At 44.8% G+C, this 17101-nt stretch overlaps 1 protein-coding gene across 1 annotated transcript in view; it reads right to left on the bottom strand.

Annotated features, from left to right (window-relative positions):
- EPB41L5 (erythrocyte membrane protein band 4.1 like 5) overlaps window positions 1-17101 on the bottom strand; it is a gene marked incomplete in the record, with an annotated part of 2576260 nt that overhangs the window by 1843788 nt on the left and 715371 nt on the right.

Here is a 17101-nt window from a genome sequence, read left to right on the forward strand (position 1 = left end):
CCTGCAGCAAATGCTACCAGTAGTTGCTCAGACTTTCTTAGAGATTTGGTCCTGTTTAAGTAGAATCTAAGTGGTCTGTGTACGTCCAATGACTGCAGAATCCGCTCCCCCTTGTTCAGCGGATTTGGGTAAAATGTTGGCAGGTGAATGGTCTAGTTAAGAGCCACACTGGATACCACCTTAGGCATAAAAGAAGGAATGGTATCCAGTATTGTCCGGGTAAAATATAATGAAAGGCTCCACTGCCATGACAGCCTGTAGTTCTGAAACCCTTCTTGCTGAAGTGACTGCCAAAAGAAAAGCTGTTTTTCAAGACAGAAATTTTATATCCGCAGTAGCTGCTGGCTCAAAAGGAGGCAGGGTGAGCTTTTCCAGCACAAAACTGAGGTCCTATGCAGGAGTTGGTGCTCTCCTGGGAGGCCTTAAATTGTTGGCCCCTCTAAGATACTGTTTAAGCAGTGGATGAGAAAAGAGGGGAGGGCTCTGTTGTAATGAGCCGAGATAGCAGAGGCATGGATTTTTACTGAAGAAAAAGATAGGCCCTTGTCAAGCATCTCTAGCATCTCAGTTAAGTATTGTAAAATCTGAGGAATATTGGGCTTTGCTGCGTCTATTCCTTGTGACTGGTTCCAAGCACAGAATCTCTTCCATTTAAGAATCTCTTCCATTTATCAGCATAAGATTTTCTAGTACTAGGTCTTCTGGCTTCCAAAATGACATCCATCACAGATTTACTGAGAGATGTGGTTTGAATAATTAGTTGATTAGCCATGCTGCAAGATTCAGAGTTTGGAGCTGAGTGTGCAGAATTTGATAGTTATGCTGAGACAGTAAATGAGGTATTTGAGGCAAGTACCACGGAGGAAGGTGTAACATATTCCTTAGAAGCGGGTACAGTGCTGGCAAGGCCAGTCCAGAGCAATTAGGATCATTTTTGTTTTTTCCTGTCTGACTTTTAGTAAGACCTTGGAGAGTAGAGGTAGAGGGGGAAAGGCATAGACTGATAGGTTTTTCCAGCTGAAGGATAGAGCATCCTCTTTCCATGCTTTTTTGTGATGGGTTCTTGTGCAGAATTTGTCCAACTGATAATTTTGGGGAGAGGCAAATAGATCTATGTCTGGGCTCCCCCATTTCTGTGTTAACATGCTGAAGATTTGTGGATCCAGTTTCCATTCGTGCGGGTCCATAAGAGTTCTGCTTAGGTCGTCTGCCAGAGTATTTTGCTTTCCTGGCAGGAATTGAGCTTGAAGATGTATTTGGTAAGTCAAGGCTGTGTTCCACAAGGCCATGGCTAGTTTGCAAAGGGGGTAGGAATGAGTACCGCCTGCTTATTTATGTACCCCATAACTGATGTGTCAGTCTTTATCAGTAGTTGTCCTGGATGAAGTAAGTCCTTGAAGGCTGTCAGAGCATTCTGAACAGCTAGCATTTCTTTCTGGTTGATATGCAGATGCATTTGGTTTGGGCTCCATTTGCCCTGAATACATCTCCCTGCCAGGTGGGCCCCCCAAGCATAGTCTGATGCATCTGTAGTTAGCTTTTGGGTGGCAGGGGGTAGAGTGAAGGACAGTCCCCTTGTTTTGGTGACATGTCTCTGCCCACCAACAAAACTCCTGTTGTAGGCAGGGAATGAGAGGAATTAGAAGTTATGTACTCACCATAACGTTCCATCTGAGTAAGTGACTTCATTCGGATGCAACCTGTGGGTATCGGATCCGACCCAAAAGCTTAGGCACCGAGCTCCTAGCTCCTCCCTCTTACCCATAACCCCTTGCCAAGCCCTGACTGACCTCAGATTGAGTTTGCCTCAAAATACTGACCACAGTACACTAAAACAGCATAAATACTCGCTCTATAAAGGTCAGGGGATGGAGGCATCGAATGAAGTCACCTACTCAGATGGAACGTTATGGTGAGTACATAACTTCTAAATCTGAAGTAGGCAGACTTCATCTGTCTGCAACCTGTGGACAGAGTCCCTAGCTACCTGAATCTTGGTCATGGAAGGATGTTCGGAGCACTGCTGAGCCAAAGGATGCTCTTCCTCTAGAAACAACATCCACCTTGTAATGAGAAATAAAAGTATGAGGCGAGGCCCAAGTAGCTGCCCAAGAGATATCATCCAACGAAACACGGGACTTAGAGAAACTGCCCTAGTAGAATGAGCCGTAACCCTCTGAGGAGCAGGTCTGCCTGAAGTGTCATATGCCTGCAGAATGCAATTAGCAATCCATTTAGATAGAGTGACTTTAGATACTGCTTTACCCAGAGCAAATTTAGCAAAGGAGGAACAGCTGATCTGATTTCCTGTGGCCAGCTGTCCTGTTAATATAAAACGTAATTGTCTATGAACATCCAAGGAATGCAATTTGTATTCTCCTTTGTTTGAATACTTGGGAAAAAACACAGGCAAATTGATTGACTGGTTAATACTGGATTCAGAAGAGACCTTCGGAAGAAAAGATGGATTGGTCCTGAGGCACACCCTATCAGGAAGAAAGAATTTGACACATAGAGCCTGAAGCTCAGACACCCTTCTGGCTGAAGTGATAGCTACCAGAAAGGCAGTTTTCCAGGAAAGGTATTTTAAATCAGCAGAAGCTGCAGGCTCAAGGAGGAGCAGTAAGGGCCTGCAGGACTAAAGACAAGTCCCTACAACCTCCTTGACTGGAGGCCTTAACAAAAACTCCTTTGAGAAAAGTTTTGCATAGCTGTGTCATGACCAATGTGATAATGGGAAGAACTAGCCTTGATGAAAGAGGTCTGTTAGAAAATCCAGCACCGCAGACATAGGTGCTGAAAGGATCCACGGTTCTCTGTCCTGCCCATATAGAGAACCTCTTCCATTTACTCCGATAAACCTGTCTGGTGGAAGGTTTATGAGCAGCCACCAAATGGCCTTGACCGGTGAAGAGATACCGGAGTCCTAATTAAGGTTGGAATTGGAGCAGCCAAGCTGTCAACTTCAGGGTCCGCAGATTGGGAACTGGCATTCCCAGAGGGTGAGAGATGAGATCCGAATTGGATCCAGAATCCATGGTGGATTGATTTTGTGAGACCATACAAAGGGGAACCAAGGTTGTCGAGGCCAGAATGGGGCAATGAGAATCATTCTGCTCCCCAAACTGTTGGCTTTCTGCAGAAGCCTCTGCATCAGAGGAAGTGGAGGGGCATAAAGGAGACCGAGGCCAAGCATGCACCAGAGCATCCTCGGGAACTCCTGGTGGGGAAGCAGTTGAGGGAGAAGCAAAAGATCGCAACAGGGTTGCCCCAAACGGCAAAAATCTTCTTCGCTACTTGAAGATTGAGGGACCACTCGTGTGGAGAAAGGATGGTGCGACTGAGCTTGTCCGCAAGGATGTTGGACTTTCAAATTGCCCATTCCCAGACTCTCATGGCCTCTCGACAAAGGGGTAAGACCTGGTTCCTCCCTGCTTGTTGATATACCAGACTACCGACATGTTGTCTGTCTGAATCGCAACAGTCCCTGAAGGAAGAACGTGGTGAAGTGCTTGCAGGACATTTATATGCAATGACGTCTCTGTGGGATTCCACGTGCCTTGGACAATCTTAGAATGCCCCGAGGCAAGAAGAGTCCGTGGTCACTGTGGCTCGGGAAATGCAGCAAAAAGGTCTCCCTGCCAGGGCCCGGAGAAAGAAGCCACCACAGAAGGAGTCCCCTGCTGACCACAAAACAAAGAGGAGACCACTGAACTTGAAGGGTCCATTGAAGAACCCGGCATGAATTAGAAGCGGATAGCTGCCGCCATAGAAACTAGGGCCCTCAGGACGCTGCAGTTGGAGATGGTTGCAGGATTGCTGTCACATGACACCTCAGGCTGGCGATACGGTCTGGGGTGAGGAAGGCTCGCATTGATCTGGTGTCTAGTCTTCCTCCTATGAAATCTATAATTTGAGTTGGATTCAGAAAAGATTTCTCCCAGTTGATCGTGATGCCCAGCCTTGGTGCTAGTTGAAGAAAGTAATCCCTGGCTGAGCACAGTAGATGCCTTGATGATGCCGGAAAGACCTGTAATCCCTGGAGCCTCAGGTGGGCCGCTACCACCGCTAGCACCTTGGTAAACACCCTGGGGCTGAGGTGAGACCAAAGGGAGGACCCTGAACTGATAATGACTGGCTCCCAGCCGAAGAAACCTCCTGGATCGCCTGTCCATCCGAATGTGGTAGCACGCATCCTGAGGTCTATGGAACACATCCAGTCGTTCTCCCTCAAGAGGGGAGTATAGATTGCAGGGTGACCATCCGAACTTTGCTTGGTTACTGACAGGTTCAACTGGGAAAGGTCTAAGATTGGTCTTAAGTCCCCGTCTTCTTTGGCACCAAAAGAACCTGGAGTAAAACCCTAATCCGCTTGATCTGGGGACGCTGGATGGCTCTTTTTCTAGCAGCTGCGCCTCCCTTTGGTCGGGTGGAACATCTGGGAGGCTGCAGCTTTGGGAATCTTGAATAGGGGTATTGAATATCCTCTGGATATAAGTCAAGCACCCAACTGTCTGTTGTAATGGACTCCCAAGAAGTCAGGTGCATCACTGCCTCCAGAGACGGACAGCCGGGCAACCCTTCAGGGCTGCTCCCTGGCTCTCTCCGAGAAGGCTTCTCTGGTCCCAAAATTGCCAGAAGCCCCTGCCTCTGGCACGACCTCCCGTCCTCCTCTGCCACGGAAGGACTGGTTATCGGAGCAGGTTGGGACTGCTGCGACTTCGAACCACATCTTCTTCTGTCCCTTTTGGTTCTTAGAGAAGGACCTCTGGGGAGCTGCTGGACTAATGTCTCGAACAGTCTTGCCAAACAAGGCAGAACCATCGAAAGGTGAAGGGCTCAGCCAGGCCTGTCGCCTCATGACTAGGCCTGCTCCCTCAGTAGCATGAGACAGCAGCGATGTATTGGATACTGATCTGAGAGTAGCCCCGGTGGAGTAAACCTGTTTATCCTCACAGATGCAGCGTATTCTTTAATCAGATCCGCTGCATCCTAATGACATGTGCCATGTAGTTCAGCTCTCAAGGAGAAGGTCGCTGAACTAAAACTCGCTTCCCAATGCGATCCATCGAACGGACTCCTTGCCCGGAGGATGGACGGAGGGACTCTCCTGGGCCAATTCCTCTTTGTGGCTGCAGCCATCATCATGGCATCTACTGGGGACCCTTACTCCAGTGGGTGCGGTCTGATGGAGGAGAAAGAATGATAGGCTCAATGGTGTCTGATGGATATAAGATCCACCAGGGGTCAGCAGGAGGGACACCCAAGAGGTAGAAGGCCAATGCCTCCAAGAACACAGAAAAGAAGCCTTGGGGCAGACCACCCCTGATCCTTAACATCTCCATGATGTCTCCAAATGAGACGCCCTCAGGGGTGACCTTCATCCAAGTCCGTGTCTTCAGTGACGGACTCAGGGAGTCCATGTGCCTCCATCGGGGCTGTCCGAGGAGTACTCTTCAGCAGTTGGATGTTCCAGGGGAACCACTTGGGACATCGAGGCGGCTGTCCCTGGGCCTGGCCCAACTGCAATGGAGTGCGGGATGGACGGGGTCGGATGTCCTCGACAGTGCGAAAGCCGAGGGGAGCCAGCTTCGATCCGAGACCAGTGTGCTCCGACCTGAAGCACTCAAGGATGGACGGATCCGACCCCACCCGGATCCAAATCTGCTCCCAGATGGGGATGAATTTCCTCATCATCCGTCCATACCATTGAAAAGTCGATCTAGAGGAGGCGACCTAGAGAGCCGCCTCGGTGACCTCCTGTAGCCTCCTCCTCCTCGGGTCCAGGAGAGAACAGAGGAGGAGGGCTAGAAGGCACAGGGAGGCCCGCTTAGATGGAGGAGCCGAACTAGAACCTCCTCTTGTGGTGCTTCTCCTGTGCCTCTCCTTCTGTCTTTCCCTAGAAGAATCCTTCCTCCGCAACTTTAAGGGAGGTTGAGTCCCAGCCGGAGGCTCACAGCAACAGGTTGCTGAATGGAAGGGCAGAGGCGAAGCAGTATCTGGGGTAAAAGACCCGCCAGCACCAATTGAACCCTGCACAAATGGTACAACCAGAAGACAGGTGTTCAACCCCAAGGAGTGTGGCCATCTGCTGGGGACAGCTTATGGCCACAGAAAACAGCCTTAGGGCTTCAGACATCACAAACCTAAGGCCTAAATACACACACACACAAACAAACTACGAAAACCCGAGAAAAATTAACTAAAGAGGGAGGAAAGCCTTAACCACACACAACACTAACTATATTAATAACAAAACAGAGAATTTGAAAACTTTTCTGTCAAAAATCTAAACTTATCTCAACCACGAAATCTGAGGTCAGAGGGGTTATGGGTAAGAGGGAGGAGCTAGGAGCCTAAGCTGGATCCGAGGTCGGATCCGATACCCACAGGTTGCAGACGAATGAAGTCTGCCTACTTCAGATTCATTGTTTCCAGGCTGTGACTATGCTGACTGCATAAACTTTTTAGGTACCACTGAAGTTTCCTCATATGCAGTCTCGCATATGGAATTAGTAGAATGCAGGATGCCATGAACCCCAAAGCCTGCAGAATTTGTCTTGTAGATAACTGGGTTTTGCCGCCATTTGTTTGAAGTATGTTGTCAGTCGCCTTAGTTTGTCTGTCGTGAGGTAAGCCATCTGGGCAGTTGTATTCAAGCTTACACCCAGGAATGTAATTATTTGAGAGGGTACCAGTTGTGATTCTTTTCGTTTATGGTGTACCCTAGGGCATGCTAAAAGCCTTTTTATAAACGCCAGAGGTTGAAGAAGAGTGTCCTTGTCCTCTGCTTGAATGAGACAATCATCCAGATAAGGATAAATTTGAATGTGTGTCTGCAGAATGCAATTACTGGTGCCAGGCACTTTGTACAGACCCTGGGCGCAGTAGATAAGCCAAAGGGCAGTGCAGAGAATTGGTAATGCAAAAATCCTGTTTTGAAGCGGAGGTATCTTCTGCATGATTCCCTTATTGGGATATGCAGGTATGCCTCAAGTCTAGAGTTACTAACCAAGCATTCCCGCCTAGCATATGCAATAGCTGTTGTAAAGTCAGCATTTTGAATATTGAAATGTCCAGGAATGTGTTCAGAATCGATAAGTCCAGTATTGGACGCCATGAATTGTCTTTACTGGGTACCAGGAAAAGTCTTTAATAAAAACCTTGTCCTTTTTCCTTTTCTGGTACAGACTGAATAGCCCCCATATCCATGAGGGACATGACTTGTTTCTGGGCCTCTGCCCACTGGTTTTGTGGCAGATCTGGCCATCCGTTTGCAACTGGCAAAGTATGGAAATGAAATCTGTAACCCTGGGATACTATGTTTAATACCCACTTGTCCTGGGTAATTAACTGCCAATTTTGAGCATGAAGTGCTTGCTTTCCTCCCAATGGGGCTGCCAAAAGATAAGTGCTTGAAGATGGTAGAGGAAAGTCATTGAGACTGCTTACTGTAGGGTTGTGCTTTGTTTCCTCCAGATTTGGAGGTGGAGGCACCCCATTGCTTCGACCTGTAAGAACCCTGTGATTGATATCTGGAGCCTTTTGAGCACCTGGGTTTGCCCTTGAGTGGCTCTGTTGGACACAGGAAAGGACCAATTTTTAGTAGGCCAGTGCCTACTTAACCTGGATGGCTGCACTTGCAAGAAATCTTTTAAAGTTTGCATAGATTTAGCTTTGTCTTCCCCGTTTTCTTTAAAACCTCTTCTGCCTTATTACCAAACAGAGTACCATTCTGCAAAGGGGCATCCAACAATTTAGCTTTAACATGATCAGGCAGATTTTGCTCCTTGAGCCAGGCATGCCTCCTAATCACAGATCCAGTGACAGCGGCCCTACAAGAGGCCGCCAAGAAATCAAAACCAAATTGCAAAGTATGCTTTCCAACCTGTTCTGCTGAATGCAATAAATCCTGTAACTCTATTTTCCACACAATCGGAAATCAACATCACTTTCTGTTTCAGTAAGCACATAACATGCTGTTGATATTTAAGCATATGAAACTGGCAGTTTAAAGCCCTGATTGCCAAGGTTGCAGACATATAAACCTTCTTACCCAATTTATCCAGCACCCTGGAATCTTTATCAGAAGGGGTAGGATTTTTGGCTGTAGAAGCCTTAACACCCTTGGGACCCTGAGAAATAGTCTCAGGATCAGCAGCAGGATTTTTGAAAAGAAATTTCTGGGAGTCAGGAACCCTGTGATATCTGTCGGGCTTACTAGGAGCCGGAGACAGGGAATCAGGAGCCATGCTTGATTCAGAGAACACATCAACAATGTCTAATACAGGAGGGTATTGCCAAAGGCCTATGCTGAGGAAGAAGGAAATCCCTAAGCCTCTTTTTTGATTCAGAGAAGTCCTGACTCTCCCAGTGAAAATATTCCCTTAAAGTATGCAAAGTCTCTCCAAAAGAGTAATCCTCAGGAGGAGATGCAGATGGGATGGATTCCTCTCCATCAGAATCCTCATAGGGTGGAATAGAAAATTCCTGATCAGAAGAGGAATCAGAAGAAATGGAAACCTGATCTGAAAAATCATAATCAGTGCCTTGCCTAGGCCTCTTAGCAGGGGGGGGGGGGGGGGGGACCCCTGATCAAGGTAATTAAACCCTCAGCCATTCTGGATCATCTATTTTTTAGGCATAGGTGCCTGAGCACGTGGCTCATGCATTGTTTTTTTAGACACAGAAGTTGTTTTTGACCTTGTTTTTGTTGCTGGTGTCAGTTTAATATAAAAATGTTGAGGCCTGAAAACACCCTCAGAAGCCGGTGCCTGCTCAGCGGCTCCGGACCCATCCAAGGGAGAGACATCCACGGGTTCAATATTCTGAGACTCTCGCAGCATACCGGACTCTGAATAGGTCACGGTAGAAGCCTGCGACTCAAAAGTAGCGGGTATCAGGGGGCTGTGAAAGCGCCTCACTGAGTACTGGCGAACCGGCGACTGGCTTAGGAGAAGCTTCATTGTCTGTTTTGGATCTCGAAGGTCTGTCTTTTTCCTTGCGTTTTTTGTGAACTCCGGTAGTCGGATTGCTAACAGACGACATTTCAGGATAGTTAAATCTTGAACCAAAATATTTAGAAGCAAAAATATACCGACACTTAATAGTGCATTGATTAAATCTAGCACAAAACCGACAGCAAGGCACATTGTGATTATGGTCTGGGCAAGGAATACAGTACAAAATTAAAATCCTTATGAGGTATTTGCTCCCCACAAGTAATGCAATTATTAACTTTTACTGACATCAGTAAGGAACAATGAAAAAGTTTCCCCAACAGGGTACTTAGCTTTAGTTGAAGACTTCGGTTCTGAAATTCTAATACCAAAATTTCAGGAGTCGGCCGACCGGCACTTGCAAACTGCTTCTGCTTCGGGCACCACGCGGCAAGAAAGACTGAATAAAATGGCGTTGGCTGCGTGTTTTATACCCCTGACATCATGGAAGAGGAGACAGCAACCAACTCAGGACCCAAGACTTTGTTATTCAGGCCGACTGAGGGCAACCTGCCAGGAGATTATCCAAATATAATGACTGCAACAGTGAATACACTCTAACATGTACATTATGGTAAGTGTACGCAACTGTACTCTTTCTATAAGGGCAATTCAGCCTGTTCCTGCGGAACAGATAGGTCAAGGATTCTATTCCAGACTTTTCCTGGTACCCAAAAAATAGGGCACTTAGCGCCCAATCCTAGATCTTTCAATTCTCAACACCTTCCTGGTGGTACCAAAATTCAAAATGCTCACCCTGCAGCAACTTCTACCTGTGCTAGCCAAAGATGCCTGGTTAGTCACCTTAGACTTAAACAAGCCTTATCTGCACATCCCTATAATATCTACGCTTCAGGGCAGGATCTATGCATTATCAGTTCTCTGACTGAATAAAATGGCGTTGGCTGCGTGTTTTATACCCCTGACGACCTGACATCATGGAAGAGGAGACAGCAACCAACTCAGGACCCAAGACTTTGTTATTCAGGGTGACTGAGGGCAACCTGTCAGCAGATTGCCCAAATATAATGACTGCCAACAGTGAAACACGAAGAACATCAGGGATTGAACTTGGTTTTGTGCCCCTGCCCACTGGTTTAGAGGAAGACCTGGGAACCCTTCTGAGGTTGGCAGTGAGTGGAAATAAAATTTGTACCCCTGGGATACAATGTTGAGGAACCATCGGTCTTTGGTGATAGCAATCCAGTTTTTTGCATGAAATGCACGTTTTCCTCCTAGGGGCACAAGCAGTTGGGCAGAGGTGGGGAGTGGAGTTGAAAAGTAATTGGGAATTCTTTCCATAAGGGGGTGGCTTAGCACTCCCTGCTATAGAGGTAGAGGCACTCCATTGCTTATATCTCTGCATACCCTGAGACTGTAATCTGGGGAGTCTCTTTCTCCTGGGTTTAGTTTGAGATGGCCTTGAGGGGGCCGGAAAGGACCAATGTTTCGAGGGGCAATGCCTACTGAATCTAGGAGGCTGTACTTGCAAGAATTCCTTGACTGTCTGCATAGATTTTTTCTTCCATCTTTTTAAGAACCTCTTCTGCTTTGGTGCCAAACTGACCTTGTTCAAAGGAGCGTCTAATAACTGACTTGACAGGGTCTGGCAAGGTCTGTTCCTTAAGCCAAGCATACCTTCTCAGTACAGAACCAGTGACTGCTGCCCTGCAAGATGCTTCTAGGACGTAAAAGCCACAATGCAATGTATGCTTGTTAACTTGGCTTGCAGAATGCATAAGCTCTTGCAATTCTTTATTTTCTGCACAGTCTGTAAACGTAGCTATTTTTTGCTTAAGTTCCATAAATGTTGTTGGTACGGCAGCATGTGAAACTGACAATTCAAAGCCCTCATGGCGAGCGTTGCTGAGGTATATACTTTCTTACCCCATCTGTCCAAAGTTCTGGAATCCCTGTCCAAAGGGGTGTGTTTCTTAGCTGTAGTTGCTCTGACACCTTTAGGTCCCCGGGAGATGACCTCTGGGTCAGCAGTAGGATTTTTGAAAAGGAATTTGAGAGAGTCAAGTACTCCGTAGTACCTGTCTGGTTTCCTAGGAGCAGGGGGTAAAGTATCAGGAGTTAAACTGGACTCCATAAAGACATCATCCACAACATCCAGGACTGGAGGTATTGCTAAAGGCATATGTTGTGGCAAATCTAGAAATTCTCTAAGTCTCTTTTTTGACTGAAGATAGTCTTTGCTTTCCCAGTGGAAATGCTCTCTTAAAGTATGTAAGGTTTCACCAAAAGAAAAATCCTCAGGAGGAGAAGCAGAGGGAATGGATTCCTCTGCATCTCAATCCTCATAAGCAGATAAGTGCATGTCTTCATAATCAGAAACCTCAGAGTCGTCAGACTCTTGGTCTGTTGAAGCTGCTGGGGACAGGTCTCTTTCTCATCATAGGAAGGCTGACTTCCCCTAATCAGCATAAGGGCTTCTACCATTTTAAGCATTTGATGTTGTGGCAAGGGAGCAAGCACATGAGCTTTGGTCGGCGTTTTTTTTAGGCATAGAATGTACTCCTGGTCTTAGAAACTCTGTAGTTTTAGACAGAACTGAAGACGCGAGAGAAGTTGGTTTGTGTCAAACATCAGTAGTGCGAAGAACTTCCTCAGAAGCCGGTGCCTGCTCAGCGGCTCCGGACTCATCCAAGGTAGAGACATCTGTAGGTTCCATAGTCAAAGAAGAGTCTCTCAGCATACTGGACTCCAAACGGGTCTCGGTAGAGGCCTGTGAATCCACTGAAGTGGGCATCAGGGGCTGCGAAAGCGCCTCACTGAGTACCGGCGAACTGGCGACTAGCTTAAGGAAACCGTTGTCGGCAGCTTTGGACCTGTGCAGATTGCGTCTGTCTTTATCCTTACATTTTTTCAGAAGATTGGCAGTCGAATGGCTTACCGAAGCCATTCCAGAATACAGAGATCGGGAACGAAAGTATTTAGCAACAATAAGGGCCCAATGACAAATAGTTCGGGCATTGAACAAGGCACAAAACCGACAGCGAGGTATGTCATGGTCTGGGCCTAAACAGGTGATGCAGTAAGAATGGAAATCTCTGTGTGGTATTTGCTTTCCACAGGCAAGACAATTGTCAACTTTTCTGACATCGGTTAGAGCAAGAAAAAAGGATCCCCAATTGGGTACTTAACTTTAGAAGACTTCAGGATGATTCAATTCAGAAATGAAAACTCAGGTAGTAGCTGACCGGCACTCGTGCGAACTGCTTCTGCTTCGGGGTCCTCGGCAAGAAGGCGTCGGCTGACAGTTTTTATACCCCTGACGACCAGACGTCAGTCTTGGATTGACAGCAACTGACACAGAAATACTAAGTCTATGGTATTCGGGCCAACTGAGGGCTACCTGCAGGCAGATAACGAAAGTGTGATGACTGCAACAGTGAAACATGAAGAACATCGAAAGGTTTTGATCTAATAGAACAGATAACAGGTATCTGTGCTGAGCCAAGATCGTATTGGGTAAGCTCAGAGGGTGTATAGTATAGGAGGAATCACAGACATCATCTTCCAGTACCAGAATCATCACTACTGCAGTCACAGCATTGTGTCTATGATGCAGACTCTAAATCAAAGACAGAGTCAGACATTGTTTCCATACCAGTATGTGTTCAAGTCTGATTCTGTTCCAAAGACTAATTTGAACATTCCACAGGTCAGCTGTTTTGTAGAGACTATTCCAGTTGCTAAGACAGATTCCCAATTTTATGTCACATGATATGGACAAGTTTCTAAGCCTAGTGTGAAATGCACAGCTACATGGACTTGACTGTATACACATGTATTTGTATAATGCATGTCTCTAGATTGTGATTTCTGCATGCTAAATCTCTCATGACAAATTGCATGATCTATTTCTCAAACAGGGAGGATGCAGATGAGTGTCTTTAAGAAGCATGCAAGGCTTTCTGCGCTCGTATAAATTCCAGACACGTGCAATCCCTAGTGCCATTTTGAAGAATCAGACAGTGTGTAAGCATGTATGATCAAAGCAGTTAGTTTTCTATACAAGTTACTTAGTTATAGTCCATAAGCTTTGCAGTAATGTATTTGCATAGAATAAAAGCTGCTTAAACAGAACCCATGAAGACTCGTTTATTCGTGTACCAACAAGAAAAGTGACCACCCCTGTGTAAAATCCTGCCATTCATGCTGGAGATCTTTGGATGCAGGGAAAATGTGTGTAGTTTTCTGCTTCTTCCTTAGAGGGACCTCAGCCCTAAAGATCTTAGGAGCTTCAGACCCTTGCCAACACTAATCAATGTAGTGGGAATCTCCTCCTGAACAAGAATCTGTGGAACACCCCTCAGTCCCTTGGATATACATGCATACATACAAATATTTCAAGCATGGGCATTAAATGCCCTTCTCACCTGCCAACATACCAAAACACTTGTTCCTATAAGTGTAAAGACTGTTCTTAAAATATCTAAACTAATACATGCTTTAATGTAATTTGGTAGTTTGTTCCATGCATCAACTGCTCTCTTAGACAGCTAATTAGTACACGTCACATTCCTACAGAATCTTCTACAGACTGTCTGAAGATTCTCTACTATTTTTTGATAACCCCAAACATTCCCAGAGGCAGCTGTCTCTAAATGCTCTATATACCTGAATAAGATCTCCTCTTCGAGATCTACAAGAGACCCTGTACAAATTCAGATATTTTACTTTAATAACTTAAATTTTCACATCCATAGAAGCTCTTGGTATATTTCCGCTGTACTTTTTCCAGTTTATCATGCTTGTTTTCTTACAAGGTTTCCATATTGTTACTCTATACTCAAGTTTCGGTCTAATGTAACTAACAAACACTGACTTAAACATTTCTGATTTCCTAGACTTTATTATTTTTATACAACTTATAGTTATATAACTATCATTAATCAATTGGTTGATATGATTAGAAAAACTCAATGGTGGATCTACCCATATACCAAAGTCCTTGAATATACACTTTCAATCACTGTGTGCTATATTAAATATTCACCTTTCAATTTATGTCTCCCAAATCTCAAATGCTTAGTTTTTTATGTATTTAGCAGCATATTATTCTCCTGTGCCCAAATGGTCAATTTAGTCAAGTTCTTTTGCAGACATGCCTTATCTGTAACGCATGTAATCAGTTTACCCAATTTCAGGTTATCTGCATATAGACTGTAAAACACTTCAGATGAAAATACTGGGTCTGAAAGATACAATCCAAACAAGCAACAGCCTAGGACAGAACCCTGTGGGACACACTGACTGTGACCAAGAATCTCTCATGTCCAACTGCTGTGTGATACTTGCCATGTCCTATTTGTAAGCCATGCAGCTATCCATCCTTATCAAGAGTACATCGATACCTAGCTGTTCTAATTTATTGATCAGAGTTTTGTGTATGACCCTGTCAAAAACTGGAGTTAAATCTATATAAATTACATCACAACACAATTTTTCATTCATAGCTGTTAATACATTGCTATAGAACATCATGTTACAGGAGGAATTCCTCTAAGTCACCAGCACTTAACTATGGTGGTCCACACACTCCAACAATTGTTATATGTTCCAGGGTTGTCTTGACTGTCACAGTTACACAGTCTACAGTATTCGTGTTCTCTTTGAACATGTAAATCACAGATCTCATAACTATCTTTAAACCCCATCATAACACCACCACCTGATTTTTTGTTAGAATGTCTGTTACAGTAAAAACATTACAGGTGGGTCCTGATGCACAGAAAATATTCAACAGAGTAAGCTGGGATTTTATGATTAGGGCAATGGAAGCATTTGTATTTCCTGATGCAATAATAAGGTTAATCAAAAAAAATATGAAGGATCGAAGATAAAAGTCAAAGTGGGAGGGTTCCTCTCTGATACGTTGGGCCTGAACACAGGAACCAGGCAGGGTGTCCTCTTTCTTCTGTTATCTGCGTTATACTTAGAACCATTGAAAAATAAAATATGGACTCAATTTCACGGATATAACTGGTATGGTGTTCAAGAAAAGTTGGCTTTATTTGCAGATATTATTTTGCACCTGATGGAACCAGAAATGGGCATTCAAGTGTTGTGGAATATTCTGCGACGGTTCCAGGTTTTTTGTTTTTTTGTGTGTGTGTGTGTGTGTGGGGGGGTATAAAATTAATGAAAACAAAGGCTACAGGGATAAACTATGTACCCACATATGCATTAGTCAGCAATACCAATTAAGTATTTAGGAGTATGGATTAAAAAGGGTTCAGTTATGGCAGCTAAGGATATGTGAGAAGAAACTAAACAAAAGATGATACAAAAACTGAGAAACTGGAAGCTCCTGCCTATGGATATGGATAGCAAAATACAAGTAGCAAAAATATTTTTAGTCCTTTTTGTTTTATACACAGATTTGTTTATCAAACAGGGAAGTTGTGAATAGTAATTAAGAAAGAGTTGAAGGATATTATATGGGAAATGAAGAGGCCAAGAGTTGAGTGGGATAAGATGATCCTCCCAAAAGAGCAAGGCAGTTTAGGACTATCTGATTTGAAGGGATATTTTAGAGCTGTACAGTTAAAGCTCTTATACATAACACAAGCAGAAAGCTACAACTCAAAGTGGAAAGACATGATGGTATGTTAAGCTGGAAAGTACAGTTTCAAAAAGTTAATGAATTGTGACAGTTATCTGTGGAAATGAGATTAACCAACATTTACGCTATAGCTTTCTCACTGTGGAGTCTTTGCAAGGCTCTCTGTGAGAAAGTGGGGACTGGCACTGAATTTTACAAGTTGAAGGACAATAAATTTTAAAACAAGTGGCTCATGTTTTGAAATGCATACTTGTGAAGTGTGCATGTGAAGTTCTAAACCAGAATCGTGAGGAGTAAAATCACTAAAATATTTTGATTTGTTAAAAGTAATGTAACGTCAAAGTTCTGCATGCACGCAGCTGATAAAAAAGGTATACTAATACAGTGTTTGCTCTTTTTCTTCGGACTGATTCAGAAGATTTTAGCAGGTAGTCTCCCAGCACTGTTTACTGAACAAACAAGTACTTTGCAATCCAAAAGTGTTATCCTTGAGTGACTAGAAGTACCTCAGGGTTCAGTCCTAGGACCGCTCTTGTTTGGCAAATACTTCTCTGAAGTACAGGCCAACACCAAGGGATTCTGGCTAACAAAGTTCACAAATTACTGCAAACTGGGAGCCATTATTGAATCCACAAATGATGTGGATATTCTACAAAAGAGCCTTACAGAAACAGATGCTTGGTGCCAGAGCCATGGGCTCAAGCTTAATGCCAAGAAATGTATAGTTATCCGCTTTGGGAAAAAACATGTACCCATGAATTACCACACAGGTGACAGTACACTAAACACCGAAAGTGTGATGAGAGACTTAGGGACACAGGTGGACAGTGGTCTCACCTTCAATAATCACATTGCCACAATAGTCAGGAAATCCTTCTGTGTGGCACACCTCATCACTAAGGGCTTTTCATCCAGAAAAAAGGAGGTCACTGTCCCACTGTACTCATCCCTCATTAGACCCATTATAGAGTACAACGCTCCGTTTGGTATGTACCTCACAAGACATCTGCAACAGCTGGAAAGGCCGCAGAAATACCTCACACTAAAAGAATCCCAGGCCTAAAGCAGATGCCCTATGCTGACAGTCTAAAAAAACTCCAGCTATACTCTGTGGCATATCGTCTACTCAGAGGGAATCTCTGCTCAACATACAAGGCCATGTTAAACCCTGAGCTGTTGGACATGCTACACTTAAAGAAATCCCAATCCCTCAGAGCCACATACCCCAGGGATCTAAACCTTGTCATCACAATGAACAAAACATGCTGGAGAGATATGTTCCTGACCCAGAGACTCCCCATACTCTGGAACAGATTGCCCATACATGTCAAGTAGAGCTCCTCCTTGGCCCTCTTCAAAAGGAACCTTGACGATTGGATGGGAGATAGGAAATTCACCCCGGGGATCACGTCAGTCACCCTGCTAGACAGGGGTCCAGGGAAGTAAATATTGTGGGAAGAAATATCCAGGGAATTGTTATGGCTAAGCTTGTATAGGTCCTAGGGCCAATAGCCTAGTACCAACC

The sequence above is a fragment of the Protopterus annectens genome, chromosome 2.part0 (genome assembly GCF_019279795.1).
Source record: "Protopterus annectens isolate FY-2018-M chromosome 2.part0, PAN1.0, whole genome shotgun sequence".
NCBI lineage: Eukaryota > Metazoa > Chordata > Ceratodontiformes > Protopteridae > Protopterus > Protopterus annectens.